This window comes from Aulonocara stuartgranti, assembly GCF_965226115.1.
Source record: "Aulonocara stuartgranti genome assembly, chromosome: 22".
Classification (NCBI taxonomy): domain Eukaryota; kingdom Metazoa; phylum Chordata; class Actinopteri; order Cichliformes; family Cichlidae; genus Aulonocara; species Aulonocara stuartgranti.
This window is the reverse complement of record NC_138957.1, coordinates 35,347,543-35,363,658: the sequence shown is the minus strand read 5'-3', so window position 1 is coordinate 35,363,658 and position 16,116 is coordinate 35,347,543. Positions and strand designations below refer to the sequence as shown.

Below are 16,116 nucleotides of genomic sequence, written 5' to 3'. Positions count from 1 at the left end.
GGGATGTTAAAATATACTTTTCTGAATAAGTATGACTCATATCATTTAGATGATTTTACAAATGACTCTCAAACCATGTTGACTGATCGGAATGACACCTGTGAATTCACAATGTGATGACTGCTCGCGATGTAATCCTGTTGAAGTCAGTCAGATGATTTCCATAGAGCGGCACTTTGCATCAGCAGCACCATGCTCCAGTGCTCTGGGAGAGTTTATAGTCCTGAGAGTTGAACACTGGATGACTGACAGCTGTCCTTCATCACAACAGAAGCCACAGAAATCCTCCTCATCAAAAACATGACTTTGATCTGCGTCCTCATCTGGACTCTCCTCTGCTGCTGCTTCACAGGTAAAGTCCAGAGAATCAAACTCCTCTCCTCTATCAACATCTGTCCCTCTGAGGATACAGAGACAAAAACATAAAGCAGCTTTATGGTTTTGTGGGCTTCATTTCAGAATCCAGAGGACATGTCCTTGTTACTCAGCCTGGAGCAGTGAGTTCTACTGTAGGAGGATCTGTCACCATCAGCTGTACGACAAGTCCAAACGTGTATTACAGCAGTCCAGATCATCGTTTAGCCTGGTACCAACAGAGATATGGAGAAATGGCCAAACGTATTATTCATTATGTAAGCAAAAGAGATCCTGGGACTGTGGGTCGTTTCACAGGCAGTGGATCAAACTCTGACTTCACTCTGACCATCAGTGGAGTCCAGGCTGAAGATGCAGCAGTTTATTACTGTCAGGGTGGTTTCAGTGTAAACAGTCAGTGGGTGTTCACACAGTGAAAAACCGTCATACAAAAACCCTGAGACTGAACTGAAACTCAACTGACGCATTTCAACAAGGAAACACACACACACAAACCTGTCATGCATATCAGCACAGTCAGAATCATCCCACATTTTTACCTGAAGAATGTTCAAATGACATTAAATAAAAACATGAGATGTAGTAACATTAACATTACAAAATCATCTCCATAATCACATCACATTCTGTATTTAGAGGAAACAAGTAGAGAAAATATACAGTGGCTAAAATAAGTACTGAAAATGTCTTTTTTTTATGAGTATACATATTTCGAAAGGTGATGCTGACATGAAATTCTCACCAGATGTTGGTAACAACCCATCTAATCCACACATGCAAAGAAATCAGTGCTTTATATCCATCAGCTCTGGGGTGGCTGCGAAAGTCCATAAAAAAGGCCAGAAAGGACCACAGGGACAAAGTGGAGTCCAGCTACCACAGCTTTGACACCAGGCCACTGTGGAATGGACTACGCTGCATCACTACGAGAAGGAAAACAAAGACAGGGTTCAGCCCACCGTATCTCTCGCAGACGAGCTTAACAACATCTATGCTTGTTTTGATGCAGAGAACAGAGAGCAGATCCTGTATCCTCAGGAGCACAGGGAGGCTGTAACTCTAACTCTCAAAACAGAAGCTGTGAGATGGCCTTTCAAAAAGGTCAATCCTCACAAAGCTCCAGGAGCAGAGTGTGTGCAGACCAGCTGGCAGGGGTGTTCACCAACATCTTCAACCTCTCTTTGTGGCAGTCGGTGGTCCCCACATCCCTCAAAACATCCACCATCATTGCTGTTCCTAAGAAATCATTGGTCTCCTGTCTGAATGACTACCGTCCTGTTGCACTGACATCCCTCATCATGAAGTGACTTGAGCCGCTGTTCAAAGGTCAGATCTGCTCCTCCCTCCTTGACACACTGGACCCTCTTCAGTCTGCCAATTGGAGAAACAGAGTCACAGAGGATGCCATCGCCCTGACGATGCACACCACCCTCACTCATCTGGAAAAAGGGAATACATATGCAAGAATGCTCTTCATCGACTACAGCTCAGCTTTAACACCATCATCCCCTCAAACTTGCCTTGAAGCTCGTCGACCTTGGGTGACACCGATCTGCAGATGGATTCTAAACTTCCTCACAAACAGGCCCCAGGTGGTGAGAGTTGGTAAGACACCTCCTCATCACTCATCCTAAACACAGGAACGCCACAGGGTTGTGTGCTTAGCCCCCTCCTTTATTCCCTGTTCCCACACGACTGTGTTGCTAAACATAAGTCCAACACCATGATCAAGTTTGTGGATGACACAACCATCATAGGCCTCATCACAGGCAACGATGAGACGGCCTATAGAGAGGAGGTGATGGTGCTGTACGAGTGGTGCCTGGAAAATAACCTGACTCTCAACATCAGCAAAACTAGAGAGATGATAGTGGACTACCGGAAACGACCAGTCAGGGAACACCAGCCCATCCACATCAACGGTGTCAAGGTCGAAAGGGTCAGCAACTTCAAATTCCTTGGAGTCAACATCACTGAGGACTTCTCCTGGATCCATCACACAGACACTGCTATCAGGAAAGCTCGCCAGCGACTCTACTTCCTGAGGAGGCTGAGGAAGTTTGGCATGAATGCTAAGATCACCTCAAATTTCTACAGGTGTGCGATGAAGAGCTTGCTGACGAGCTGCATTACAGTTTGGTACGGAAGCTGCTCTGCCAGCAGCCGTAAATCACTACAGAGGGTGAAGGCAGCAGAGCACATCACTGGCTTGAGTCTTCCTGCCATTCAGGACATTTATTTTCAACGGTGCCTCCGCAAAGCACACAGCATCATCAAGGACCACAGCCACCCAGCACATCAGCTGTTCTCCTTGTTACCATCTGGAAGACATCACAGGAGTCTGTCTGCTCGGACTACAAGACTTAAAAACAGTTTTTACCATCAAGCCATACGACACCTCAACCACAATACAAACACACCACATTTCACAGGATGCACTCAGAAGCTGTCCTAGAGTTTCACGAGTACATTGTACACTATGCACGGGTCACTTCACTCTTATTAGGATTTAAAACAAATAAAAAAACTTACTCTGTGCAATACTATACTAACTGCCACTCAGAATTTTGTACTGTTCAGTTTGTACTGCTGCTCACTCCTGTCACTTTATCTCATGTGCAATATCCCAATGGCTTCATGATGCCTCCTGTTTGGAGAAATTAAGCGCATGCATTGCTCAGATGTAAATTTTGGCAATTCTTTGACACAGTCTTCAAATCCTGAAAGTTCTCTGGGCCCCTGCTATAAACTCTGACCTTTAGTTCTCTCCATAGATTTTCAGTTGGGTTCAGATAAGCTGTTTGGCTTGGTGACTCTGGCAGCTTCATTTTCTGTCTCAAAAGCCAGTTGAAAGTTTCCTTGGCTGTGTTTGGGATCACTGATTTGCTGAAAACCCACCCTTGTTTCATCTTCATCATCCTGGTCGATGACAGCAGATTATTATGAGGAATACCTCGGTACATTTTCCATTCATACTTCCTTTAATTAAATAAAGCGTGTATGTGCCATATGCCGAAAAGGCCAACAACATGCAGTGCTTTTTGACCTCCAAACATGGTGTGTATTATTGCATCTAAATACGTTTTTGGTCTCCATCCCCCATAGATGTAAAACCAATCATAGGGTAGATTAAGATAATGATATGTTCTGCCACCAACAGAAAAATGGTGAAACTTCTGAAATGCTCATTTTTAATGCCGACACTCAACGTCAGGGATTCCAGCTCGTTTTACAGGCAGTGGATCAGAAACTGACTTTACTTTGATCATCCACATGACTTTATTGATTCTATATTGAAAAATTCAGTAATTTTGTAATTGAAAAGAAAAATACATCATCAGCATCTAGTGAACATTTTTATGCTTGGTCTGCCCCACTGTCATTCTATAAATAAATGACTGTGATCATGTAGCTACTGAAAGAAATTTTATAGATAGTGCTATCAGCATGAACAGCTCTGATAACAGCCTCGTTTAAAAGATCCAATCCAATTTTATTTATAGAGCACTTTAAAATACCCGGCACAGGACCAAAGTGCTGTACAGAAAATAAGTTAAAAACAATAGAATAACAGAAAACAGCAAAAATAAATAAATAAAACACATAATACATAAAAATTAAAACAGCCCTATATTAAAAAAGAAAACAAGATGAAACAGCATAGAATCAGCTACAAACAACTAAAATAAAATTAAAAATAAAAACCAACATCTCACGTGGTGGCAAAGGTCAGGGTAAAGAGGTGGGTTTTCAGGAGTGTCTTAAAAACAGGTAGTGAAATGGCCTGTCTAATCTTTAAAGGCAGATCGTTCCACAGTCTTGGAGCTGCTACAGCAAAAGCACGATCTCCTCTAATTTTACGCCCGGTCCTGGGTACATTCAGGAGCAGCTGATCAGCTGACCTGAGAGAGCGGGTGGGTGCATAAGGCTGTAGCAGCTCAGAGAGATAAGATGGAGCTAGGCCATGGAGGGCTTTAACAGCAAATGAAAGAATTTTATGGATAGCCAGTGACGTGAAGCTAAAATAGGGGAAATGTGCTCAAACCTTCGAGTGCGAGTTAAAAGACGAGCTGCGGCATTTTGCACCCTCTGTACATGAGTAATATATAATGGGCTGACCCCTATATAAAGTGCATTACGGTAATCCAATGCTGAATGCTAAGAAAGTCCTGGATCACTGTCTCAAAGTGCTGCCGTGAAGGAATTGGCTTTATTTTTGCAGCTGCCTGAGCTGAAAGAAGCTAGATTTTACCACTGCCTTAATCTGATTATCAAACTTCAGATCACAGTCCACTTTGACCCCAGGTTTGTGACAGTTGGCTTAACATACTGGGCCAAGGAATCTAAATACACATTGGGGGTCTCAGTGGGGCTACCAAAAACCATCACCTCTGTCTTTTTATCATTGAATTTTAAAAAGTTAACAGACATCCAAGCCTTAATGTCATCGAGACACTGAAGTAATGGCTGTGTGAGGTATCTGCCTTTTTTCTTTAGAAATGTCATCAGCATAAAAGTGGAAAGCAATGTTGTGCTTTCTCAGCACAGAACCGAGGAAGCAGATATAAAGAGAAGAGGAGGGGGCCTAGAACTGAGCCCTGTGGGACACCATACAAGAGAGGGGGGGAGGACAACACATGTTCACAGAGACTGACACAGAAAGTTCGCCCCGCCAAGTAGGGCCTGAACCACTCCAGTGCCGTGCCCCTAATGCCCACCCAGTGCTCCAAATGAGAGAGTAAAATGCTATGATCCACTGTATCAAACGCAGCTGTCAAATCTAAAAGCACCAGAACAACACAGTCCACAGCATCAGTAGCTAAAATATGTCATTAAAAACTTTTAAAAGGGCTGATTCAGTGCTATGAAAAGGTTTAAAACCAGACTGGAAAACCTCTAAAACAAAAGATATTTAAAAGAGATCAAAAAGGAGTCATGAAACAAAACATTCAAATAAAAGAAGACAAATTGAAATAAGATGTATTCTGAAGAAAAAACGTAGATTCTTCCTAAATTTATTATGAAATGTCTTTGTTCAGTATTATGATGAATTGGCTGATTCAGTTATAAACAACACCATGAGCTCATGCTGCACCATGAGCCTGATACAGGTCTTTGATGGAGTCAGTCAGATCATTTCCATAGAGAGGCACTTTGCATCAGCAGCACCATGCTCCAGTGCTCTGGGAGAGTTTATAGTCCTGAGAGTTGAACACTGGATGACTGACAGCTGTCCTTCATCACAACAGAAGCCACAGAAATCCTCCTCATCAAAAACATGACTTTGATCTGCGTCCTCATCTGGACTCTCCTCTGCTGCTGCTTCACAGGTAAAGTCCAGAGAATCAAACTCCTCTCCTCTATCAACATCTGTCCCTCTGAAATGAAGCCCACAAAACCATGAAGCTGCTTTATGTTTTTGTCTCTGTGTCCTCAGAGTCCAGAGGACAGATCACAGTGACTCAGCCTGGAGCAGTGAGCTCTGCTGTGGGAGGATCTGTGAGCATCAAGTGTACGACCAGTCAGAATGTTCAAAACTCTCAAGCTTTAGCCTGGTACCAACAGAAAGATGGAAAACCTCCCAGACGTATCATTTACTACACTAGCAATCGTGATTCAGGGATTCCAGCTCGTTTTACAGGCAGTGGATCAAAGTCTGACTTCACTCTGACCATCAGTGGAGTCCAGACTGAAGATGCAGCAGTTTATTACTGTCAGAGTTATCATGTTATCAACAGTCAGCATGTGTTCACACAGTGAAAAACAGTCGTACAAAAACCTCCCTCAGTCAGACTGAACAGAAACTGAAGTGACTGCTGCAGCTGGAAGATACTGCAGAGACTGATACAGTTCACTGAGGACACACACACACACACACACACACACACACACACACACACACACACACACACACACACACACACACACACAAAATGAAGTGATTCATCACAAATTTGTGTCCTACATCGCATGTATGTTGTGTTCAACTTTCAAATATATATTTAACTAAAGAACAAACGTGGGCCATTAACCCTTTAAGACCTACCATAGAACCAAGTCCGCCAGAGCTTATATTATATTTTTACATGCTGTGGAGCCATTTTTTGGAGCATTTCAAGTTGCTATACATCAATACAACCATTATGGCCCATATTTTAATAATATGTCTGCATTAAGTGCATAGTAATTACATAAATTGCAAAAAAGTGCAATAAACTACAAAAAAATTTAAAATCGTTTTTGTTTTTTTAACATATATTTCTAGTTAGAGAAATTTAAGAGGCTTATCCCTCAAAACTGTAAATACAAAAAAGTTGCACAAACTAGTTTCCCACCAAAGGAAATTTATTTTGAGTGTTTTCATAGTTTTATTTTTGAGATACACCAATTTTCATATACTACAGGAAAAACGAAAAAATATATTATAGTGCAAATTTGCAAAATAACAGCATGTGCATCAAACTATTTCCAGCAGTGCAGTATGAGTCCTCAGCATCCCAGAAACGACACAGAAAGTCATGAAGTCAAACATAACTTTTAAAAACACAAGTATAAGCTCATGAGGCCACGATGGTAAAAAAAACACTACATTTCCGCAAAATGACGTCACTTCCGGTTTCGGGCAGGTCATGCGGTCATGTGATAGTTCGCGCTGATGGATGTAGGAAGTGTTACAAACAGCTGATCGGATCGGCAAAGCTGTTTCTGTAATATTATGTTTTTGTTGCTACAAGCGCTTTTTATGCAGTTTTTGCAAAGCTGTATGTGGAAGGAAACTGTGACCGAGGACAAGCTGATGGCATCAGATGTAAGTACAACTCCTCCGGTTTCATATGCAAAAAAAATTATTGCGCTAGCTCACGTGGTTGCAGAGCTACCGGGATTTAAAAATAGTTACGCAAAATGGAGCGTGTCCGCTCCTACCGGTTCTAAAGGGTTAACAGATACCAGGATAAGTCTTGTTCATGACCTTTGACCTTAGAGCAAACACTGAATCTATATCAAGATAAAATAATCTGAATCCAAAAAGCTGAAAATGTTCCTGATCAGTGAGGCTCAAAATAAAAACAACACACCTGTGAATTTAAGTGTAAACATATCATCAAACATGAACATGAGTGAAAAAGCTGTTATTGAACCGAAGGTGTTTTTTCATAGTTTGTTCATGTCATCATTCATTTAATCTTCTCCGTGTTCGTCAGTGAAATTAAAACTTTGTTCTTCAGATTCTTTCTAAGCACTCCTTGAATTCGTTGACTCTCCTGTCTGTGAGTTCTCCTCAGAACAAACAGCTCATTAGAGACACTAAAGACTCTTTCTTCTTTAGACTTGCTTTGTAGTCTGGTGAGGCTGTTTCCGTGGTAACCAGGTCCCAGCATTGCTTCATGAACCAGTCTGTCTGGTACAGGTGAGCAACACCACCAACAACCTACCACACACATTTAAATAAACATAAAAATAACCTGAACAACTTTAAAACTCCTTTTTCAGCTTTTGCCAAAATGCAGATCTCCTCAGTGGTTCTTTCAGCCTGTGTTTTATTTTACCAGTGTAAAATAAAGACATCATGTTGGAGTGCAGAGTTGGTCTGAATTCTTGTAAATGAAACATATATTCATCAAGTGCAGGTTTGTAGATTTGAATAAAATTAAATGTCTGATTCAACCAAAATTCACTTTGCAAAACATCTTTATTACCTAAAACATGAATGTTGTCATTATGAGAAAGAAAATAACAGTTTTAGTCTTTATTTGTTCTTAAAAAAGAAAGATGGAGAGACAGTTACAGAGTTGAGAATGAGAGCATTAAACCAGTATCAGGTTGAGTCAGGTCAGGACTGGGGACACTGGTCTCTCCTCAGTGGCTCTGAGACCAGAGCCTGGCAGCCCTGGGTGGCCTCACAGGTCACAGAGCCCACCTTCATCCAGCGGTCTGCAGGGAGCCTCAGGGTGCTGCTCCAGCTGTAGAGGCCGTCGTTCTGCAGCACCACGGGGCTCCTGCTCTCCTCCCAGCTGATGCTGCCACTGCCATCCACCTTCCAGGACAGACTCCAGTCTGAGGGGAAGCCCTTGTTGGCCAGACATGTGATTGTTGCAGTCCCCTGCTGTAGCTCCTCACTGGAGGGGGGCAACACTGTCAGGACGGGACGGGTATCACCTAGGAGACACCAATCAGCTTAGAGCACAGGGAGCACACAGCTGTCAATCAAACCACAGACAGTCGGACACCTTTACTGTAAGAGCTGATTTTCTCCGTTAAGAAGTTTCTGTCAGGTGTTTTTTCTGCTCCACCAGTCATTCACTCACACATTGTTTCACTTCCCTTTAAGAAACCTCTCATGCATATCAGCACAGAGAGAATCATCACACAGTTTGAGCTGAAATATGTTCAAACTACACTGGAAATAAAAAAACAAAAAAACAAAACAAAGATGTGTCAACACTTTTAAAAGATGTTAAGCTTCAACATCATCAGTTCTTCGTAATAAACAGCTTGTTCTGGATAAGAAAGTCAATACCACTACTTACCTCATGTGTTTTTTTTATTGCTTACATTGTTGTAAATGATATGATACAATAAGAACACCAGAGATCTTTATCTTCACTCTGTGCAGTTTAACTTTTTTCATTGGAAATTGTCCTGAGTGTCTGAATATTCATTTCCAAAGCTGACTTTGTTTCTTAGGACAAAATTTATGAATAAAATAATTAATCAGTTACATAAAAAGTTTCCTAGCCTTTCATATTAAATGAAATTAAAGAAAAGAAAATTACATTTAAAAAAAAAAAGCTCTAAGGCTGACTTACTTCCAACTTGCAGTCTGGTTCCTCCACCGAACGTGTACCACAGTGATACAAACTCATTGAGGCGCCGTACAAAAACCTCTGACTGTAGAGAGACACGGCTCTCTGACTCTGAGACAAACAAACTCAACAATATGAATTCTTTAAATCATAATTTCATAACATATTAATATTATAATTTTTACATAAAAAACAACGAAACACAATAAAACTATATTCCAATAATCCAATTTGGTCATTTACATTTAACAACTGTTAAGATACATCACTTTAATGCTTCCACCTTCTTTCTCATAACTCTAAACATTAAAATTAATTTTCAAGCTACAATCACAAAACTTAAAACTCATCAGGTAAATCCTCACAAATGCATCAAAACAGTTTTATGTTCTCTCACAAACACTTAGTGTCTTCAGATCGCGCACAGAACCAGTTAAAATGATAATACTGCTGAGCATTGCACACTACGTCACAAAACAGAGCATGAAACTCAGGTCTTTCTAGTCTCACAGTTTGTCCTGTTATTCTACAAAACATATAAAATGTCAACCTAAAACAGATGATGATTCTGAGCAGGGCCGTGCAGAGATGCTGGAAGGGACGGGTGCTCAAAGTTCAAAAGGGGCACATGGAACCAGGCTGAATAACAACAACACTGTTGCTGTTGAGGGGTTGCTGCTGCTCCTGCTGCAGATAGTGATGGAGGTCTGTGTTGCTTTGAGACTGTAGACAGTAAAAAGTCCACAGCAGAGATGGTAGCTGATTAAAGAAGTGTTATGAGATGATAATAAAATGCAAAGATTGGTGACAGCGCTCAGAAGCATTAAACAACAAAACTGTGGGAAATGAACTCGGCTCTGCCTGTGAGTCACTCTTCCATCTCCTCATCTCATCTGTCACTCTCCACTTGCTGTACATCTCAGAACAGGGCACACTCTGGTGTTTCATTAATCTATTATTTAATTATCCATACTTAAAAGCTCATGCACCTAATCCAAAATAAAGTAATGATAGAAAAATGTTATAGAACCAAAGCATTGTGTTTATTATTGTTTTTATACTTGAGCACCTCTGCTATACAACAACTGGTACAGGCGTTATTGTTCCCTGTTGTGACGGAGTTACACCGTCCCGGGCCGCAGACAGCTGATCTGGGCGAATACACGCACCACCACCATTAGTTTCTACAATTACTGCACGTCTTTTCGTCGACCGGGCAGATAAACAAAAAGGGGTGAGAGGTATATTTTGAGCAGCGCAGAAGGTGGCCAACATATTTTCCCACTTACCTTTAATAAAGCCGGTCGCGGAGACTCGCTGTGATCGCCGATTGTACGGGGGTTATGCAAGCCGATGGTATGGTGTTCTCGGGTTCAAATAGTGGGTTTGCGCGCGCTTGAAAGGTCACGCGAACTGCATTATTTTTTTTGTTTGCTTTTTTGTTGTTGTGAAACACTGTAGGCTGCCTGGAATTGGCCATAAATGTCTGTATATACATATATGTATTGTAGGAATACAGCTGGAAATAAGCTGAGGGGGAAAGATTGTTTGGTGAAAGAAATAATAAAGAGATGACTATTATGCCTAGTGGGAGGGGCCATGGGGTATAAAAGAAGGCTGTCAGGGCCTACCTGGGTTCTTTCAGTGAGATGTTACAGAGAGGGTAACATGCAGACTGTGTTTTGTATATAGATGTTTGTTTTGTGTTGACTTAAGTTAGTTTCCTATTTTCTTTGTAAATAATCTTTTGTGCACCTGGGAGGCCGGCAGAATAAATTATCCACACTGAATGCTTCCTGACTACGCCTGCATTTGTTCGGGAGAAGTTTAGGAGAGGACCCCGCGACATATGGTGTCAGAAGTGGGATTGCTAGTCGGAAGAGGAAAACGCGCCTCCCAGTTAAGCGCACAGGGCTGCGGTCCCAGCAGCATGAGCTTCCAGTGGAGAAGACAGCAGAGGAGCTGGCATGGGACACAGTGCCGGTGTCGTCTTCTTCAGCAGAGGAGGAGGAGGAGGTTTCCGGCAGGATTGGTCCAGAATTGCCTACAGCTTCGACCTCAGCACGTGACCCAAATGGAGAGCTGATTGCGATGATGAGGGACTTCCTGGCGGGACAGCAAAGGAGAGAGGAGGTTTTTTTGACAGAACTCAGGGGGCTGAGGACTGTTTCCCCTCCCAACGCTCAGCTGCATTCAGATTTTGCTGGTCAGCAAAGTCCAGCCCAAGCACCAGCCGGAGCAAGCACCACAGCAGCAACGGCCACGCCAAGCACCGCAACAGCAAGCAGCCCCAGAATGGGTCTGCCTACACCTGCACGTCAAAGAGGATACCGGGATCCCCCAGAGGAGGTTCCCTCTCGTCAGTCACAAGCAGTGACCAACAGCCTCGACCAGTCAGTCTCAGAGTGGATGCGATCTGTTGGGCCAAAAATTCCACCCTATCAGATGGGGGAAGACATTGAGAACTATTTGTTGCGTTTTGAGCGAGTTGCCAAAACCTGTAGATGGCCAGAGAGTGAATGGGCCTGTCGTCTGGTTCCACTGCTATTGGGGAAGGCGTTGGAGGCCTACACTGCAATGGATGAAGAAAGAGCCCATCGTTATGAAGATTTAAAAGCGGCGTTGCTAACCAAATTTGACATTTCCCCTGAGACGTATCGGCAGAGGTTCCGGTCCAATACAGTTCCACCTGGTGAGAGCCCCACTGAGACCTATTATCGCCTGAAGGGCCTCTATCGGCGCTGGATCCGACCAGAGCAGCATACTAAAGAAGAGATGGGAGAAGCTATCATCTTGGAGCAGTTAATCCAGGTACTTCCAGGGGAGGTGAGGACCTGGGTGAGGGAGCATGAGCCAGCAGATGGACTGACCGCTGCTAAGCTGGTGTCACAGTACTTCAATGTGCGTAAAGGAGCACCACCTGCATGCTCATCTGGGATGCCACAGCGACCACCACTCCCATCATCGGGTCTTCTGAAAAGGGAGAGCAACCCAGAGCCACCAGAAAACCCCAAGGCATCAAACTTACGAGGAGCGGGTAAGGACTTTCTTTGTTATTATTGCCAGCAGCCAGGTCATAAAGCCTCGGTATGCCCTATCCGGAAGGCTAAAGTCACTGGTGCCTGCTATGCACCCCGGCTGGAGATGGAGCCCACAAGGGTCCAGCCAGTGGATGTGCAACGCTATAAAAAAGTAAAGGTCAATGGTCTGCAGGCTACTGCTTTGCTGGACACTGGTAGTTTTATGTCTTTAATTAAGCATAGTTTGGTACCAGTGAACAGTGTGGACTATAGCAGACAGGAAGAAGTTTTATGTGTGCATGGTGATAAACATCCATACCCAAAAGTGGAGGTAACAGTGACTATTAATGAACAGCCATACCTGTTGTCAGTTGGGGTGGTACAGAACTTGCCTGTAGAGGTTATTCTGGGGATGGACTTGCCTGTACTCATGGACTTGCTGCAAGAAAAAGAAGAACAGTGGACAGAGACTGATGTGGGGGATAAGGGGAATGCTAAATTAAACGTGTCTGGCCCAGTGGTCACTAGAGCCCAAATGAAGGCTGGATGCCAACCCTTGCCAGACTTTGACAGTAGTCTGTGCGAGGGTGGCACTAATGGGCCAAGAAAATCCCGCCGCCAACGCCGCATTGAGAAGCAGCTATGGTCAAAGGGGCCGGACACTAAGAGCATGAAATGGGATGTACCAGAAAATATCACTTTGTTGCAAAGGGAGGATGAAACGTTGAAAGTTTTCTTTGCTAATGTGACTGAAGGGGGAACTGGGAAATGGGGAGGGAAAGAGAAGTTCATTGTTAACAAAAATGTGTTGTATGCAGTTGACGGTGACCACCAACGGCTTGTGATACCTTCTAGTTGTAGACCCCTCATTATGCAATTAGCACATACCCTCCCCTGGGCAGGTCATCTGCGTCGCCAAAAAACCTATATGTGAGTTAGCTCACGTTTCTTTTGGCCATCAATGTACACAGACATACAAAAATATTGCCGTACATGCCCTACCTGCCAGAAAACTTGTCCAGCTCGCAAGTCAGACAGGGCCCTGCCACAGCCACTTCCGGTCATCTCCACCCCCTTCCGTAGGATAGCTATGGACATTGTGGGTCCTCTGGTAAAAAGTAGTCGGGGTCATCAGTACATTTTGGTGGTGTGTGATTATGCGACTCGTTTCCCAGAAGCGTTCCCCCTGCGTGCGCTCATGGCACCCAATGTTCTGCGTGCACTGGTACAGCTGTTCTCCCGGGTGGGGATACCAGATGAGATTTTGACCGACCAAGGGATTAACTTTACCTCTAGGTTGATGCAGCTCTTCCACAACCAGCTAGGCATCTCTGCCATCAGGACGTCACCCTACCATACACAGACAGATGGGTTAGTGGAGAGGTTCAACCAAACTCTGAAGAGGATGCTGCAGAAGTTTGTGTCAGACACTGGGAAAGACTGGGACCAGTGGCTACCCTTCCTGCTGTTTGTGTACAGAGAAGTTCCCCAGGCTTCCACTGGTTTCTCACCATTCGAGCTACTCTATGGTTGGGATGTGCAGGGGCCATTGGATCTCCTCCGGAAGGGTTGGGAGTCTCCTGCTTCTGCTCCAAATGATAAAGGAGTGGTGCAATTTGTGCTGGAAATGAGAGATCGGTTGGGGAGATACCATGAAGAGGCCGAGGTCAACCTGCGAGACGCTCAACGAAGCCAGAAGACCTGGTATGACCAACAGGCCCGGCAACGTGAATTTCAACCTGGTCAAAAGGTGTTGTTACTTCTCCCGTCAGCCAACAGTAAACTTCTGGCGAAATGGCAAGGGCCATACACAGTTCTTCGCAGAATGGGGCCAGTGACCTATGAGATTCATCATCCTGAAAAGAGGAAACCGAAGCAGACTTACCATGTGAATCTCCTGAAAGAATGGGAAGAGCGTGCCCACCAGGCCCCTGCGAAAGCTCTGATGGCAAGAGAAATGCCAAGAGAAGGGAAGACAGAACCCGAGCAGGGAGCCGATACGATGTCTCCGGTGCTGACTCATCTTACCCCACAGCAGGCTGCTGAGCTATTCCAAGTCCTTTGGGAGACTTCATCTCTGTGTTCAGTTAACCCCGGCAGGACCACCCTTGTCGAACATGTGATACGCCTAAAGGATGGACATCCCATCCGCCAACGTCCATACCGGGTTCCACAACACCTAGTGGATAAACTGCGACAGGAGGTGGAGAAGATGCTGGAGCTTGGGGTGATAGAGCCGTCCTGCTCAGAGTGGTGTAGCCCGGTGGTCATCATCTTCAAAGATGGCTCCCTACGCATCTGCATTGATTTCCGGAAGCTTAATTCCATTTCAGAGTTTGATGCCTACCCCATGCCTCGAACCGAGGATTTGCTGGAGAAGATCGGAGCGGCCAGGTACATCACCACCTTGGATCTTTGCAAAGGTTACTGGCAAGTGCCACTGGAGGAGTCTTCTCGACCGCACACCGCCTTCAGGACACCTGCCGGCCTGTTCCAGTTCACGGTGATGCCATTTGGCCTACATGGGGCACCGGCCACCTTCCAAAGGCTGATGGACAAATTACTACAGGACTTTAATAGACAGTAATATATGATGAGTAATAATTTAAAAAATCCATACACATAAAACACACACACACACACACATACGGTGACATTTTATACCTTCTCCAGAATTCTGTATATACTACGGCCACAAGTTTTCATCATGATGCTGATCCAGAATCCTTCCCTTATTATTTAATTCTAGTGCTATAAGTGTCATGGTCCTGGGTCATGTGACCCAGTGTTTTGTGTTAATTATTATTATCTTATGCTTTAGGTTATTCTGGTTATGTCTTTTGCTATGATTTCTAGTTCCTAGGTTTGGTTCCCATGCTCCCTCTGTTCCAGTTCAGTCAGGTCTCTGTGTAAAGTCCGTGGCTGTGTCCCAATTCAGGGTCTGCAAGCTTGAAGTACGCGCACTACGTGTACTGCGTACGGTGCGTACTATGAGTACGAGAAGTGCGGAAGTGAGAGGCTTGTGAAATGGGACGGTCTAGCCTGCGTCGCGCTGTTTAGGTTGCCTAGCAACCATGATGCTAACCGCGAGAAACATTTCATACAGCTTTGTGTGACAGAAATGAAGGAGAAGAAATGTCTTGTTGGTCATTCATTTTTGTCATGACATCACTTTGATTAGTTGAGTATCTGAGGACTGGAAATATATATATATATATATATATATATATATATATATATATATATAAAACACCCAGCACGCCCCTGCGGGCGGTTTATCCTTCAAGCTCGGGTCCTCTACCAGAGGCCTGGGAGCCTGAGGGTCCTGCGCAGTATCTTAGCTGTTCCCAGGACTGCGCTCTTCTGGACAGAGATCTCCGATGTTTTTCCCGGGATCTGCTGGAGCCACTCGCCTAGCTTGGGAGTCACTGCACCTAGTGCTCCGATTACCACGGGGACCACCGTTACCTTCACCCTCCACATCCTCTCGAGCTCTTCTCTGAGCCCTTGGTATTTCTCCAGCTTCTCGTGTTCCTTCTTCCTGATATTGCTGTCATTGGGAACCGCTACATCGATCACTACGGCCGTCTTCTTCTGTTTGTCTACCACCACTATGTCCGGTTGGTTAGCCACCACCATTTTGTCCGTCTGTATCTGGAAGTCCCACAGGATCTTAGCTCGGTCATTCTCCACCACCCTTGGGGGCATCTCCCATTTTGACCTCGGGACTTCTAGGTTATACTCGGCACAGATGTTCCTGTACACTATGCCGGCCACTTGGTTATGGCGTTCCATGTATGCCTTGCCTGCTAGCATCTTGCACCCTGCTGTTATGTGCTGGATTGTCTCTGGGGCATCTTTACACAGCCTGCACCTGGGGTCTTGCCTGGTGTGATAGACCCCAGCCTCTATGGATC

The 16,116-nt window shown here is 44.3% G+C and overlaps 1 gene segment (V, D, J or C); it reads right to left on the bottom strand.

The window, feature by feature from the left end:
• Positions 1-8,046: 8,046 nt before the first annotated feature.
• Positions 8,047-16,116, bottom strand: part of LOC309699550 (Ig kappa-b4 chain C region-like) — a 51,468-nt gene continuing 43,398 nt past the window's right edge. Inside the window, exons 2-3 of the C gene segment in view lie at positions 9,183-9,264; positions 8,047-8,532 (exon numbers count right to left, since the gene is read on the bottom strand).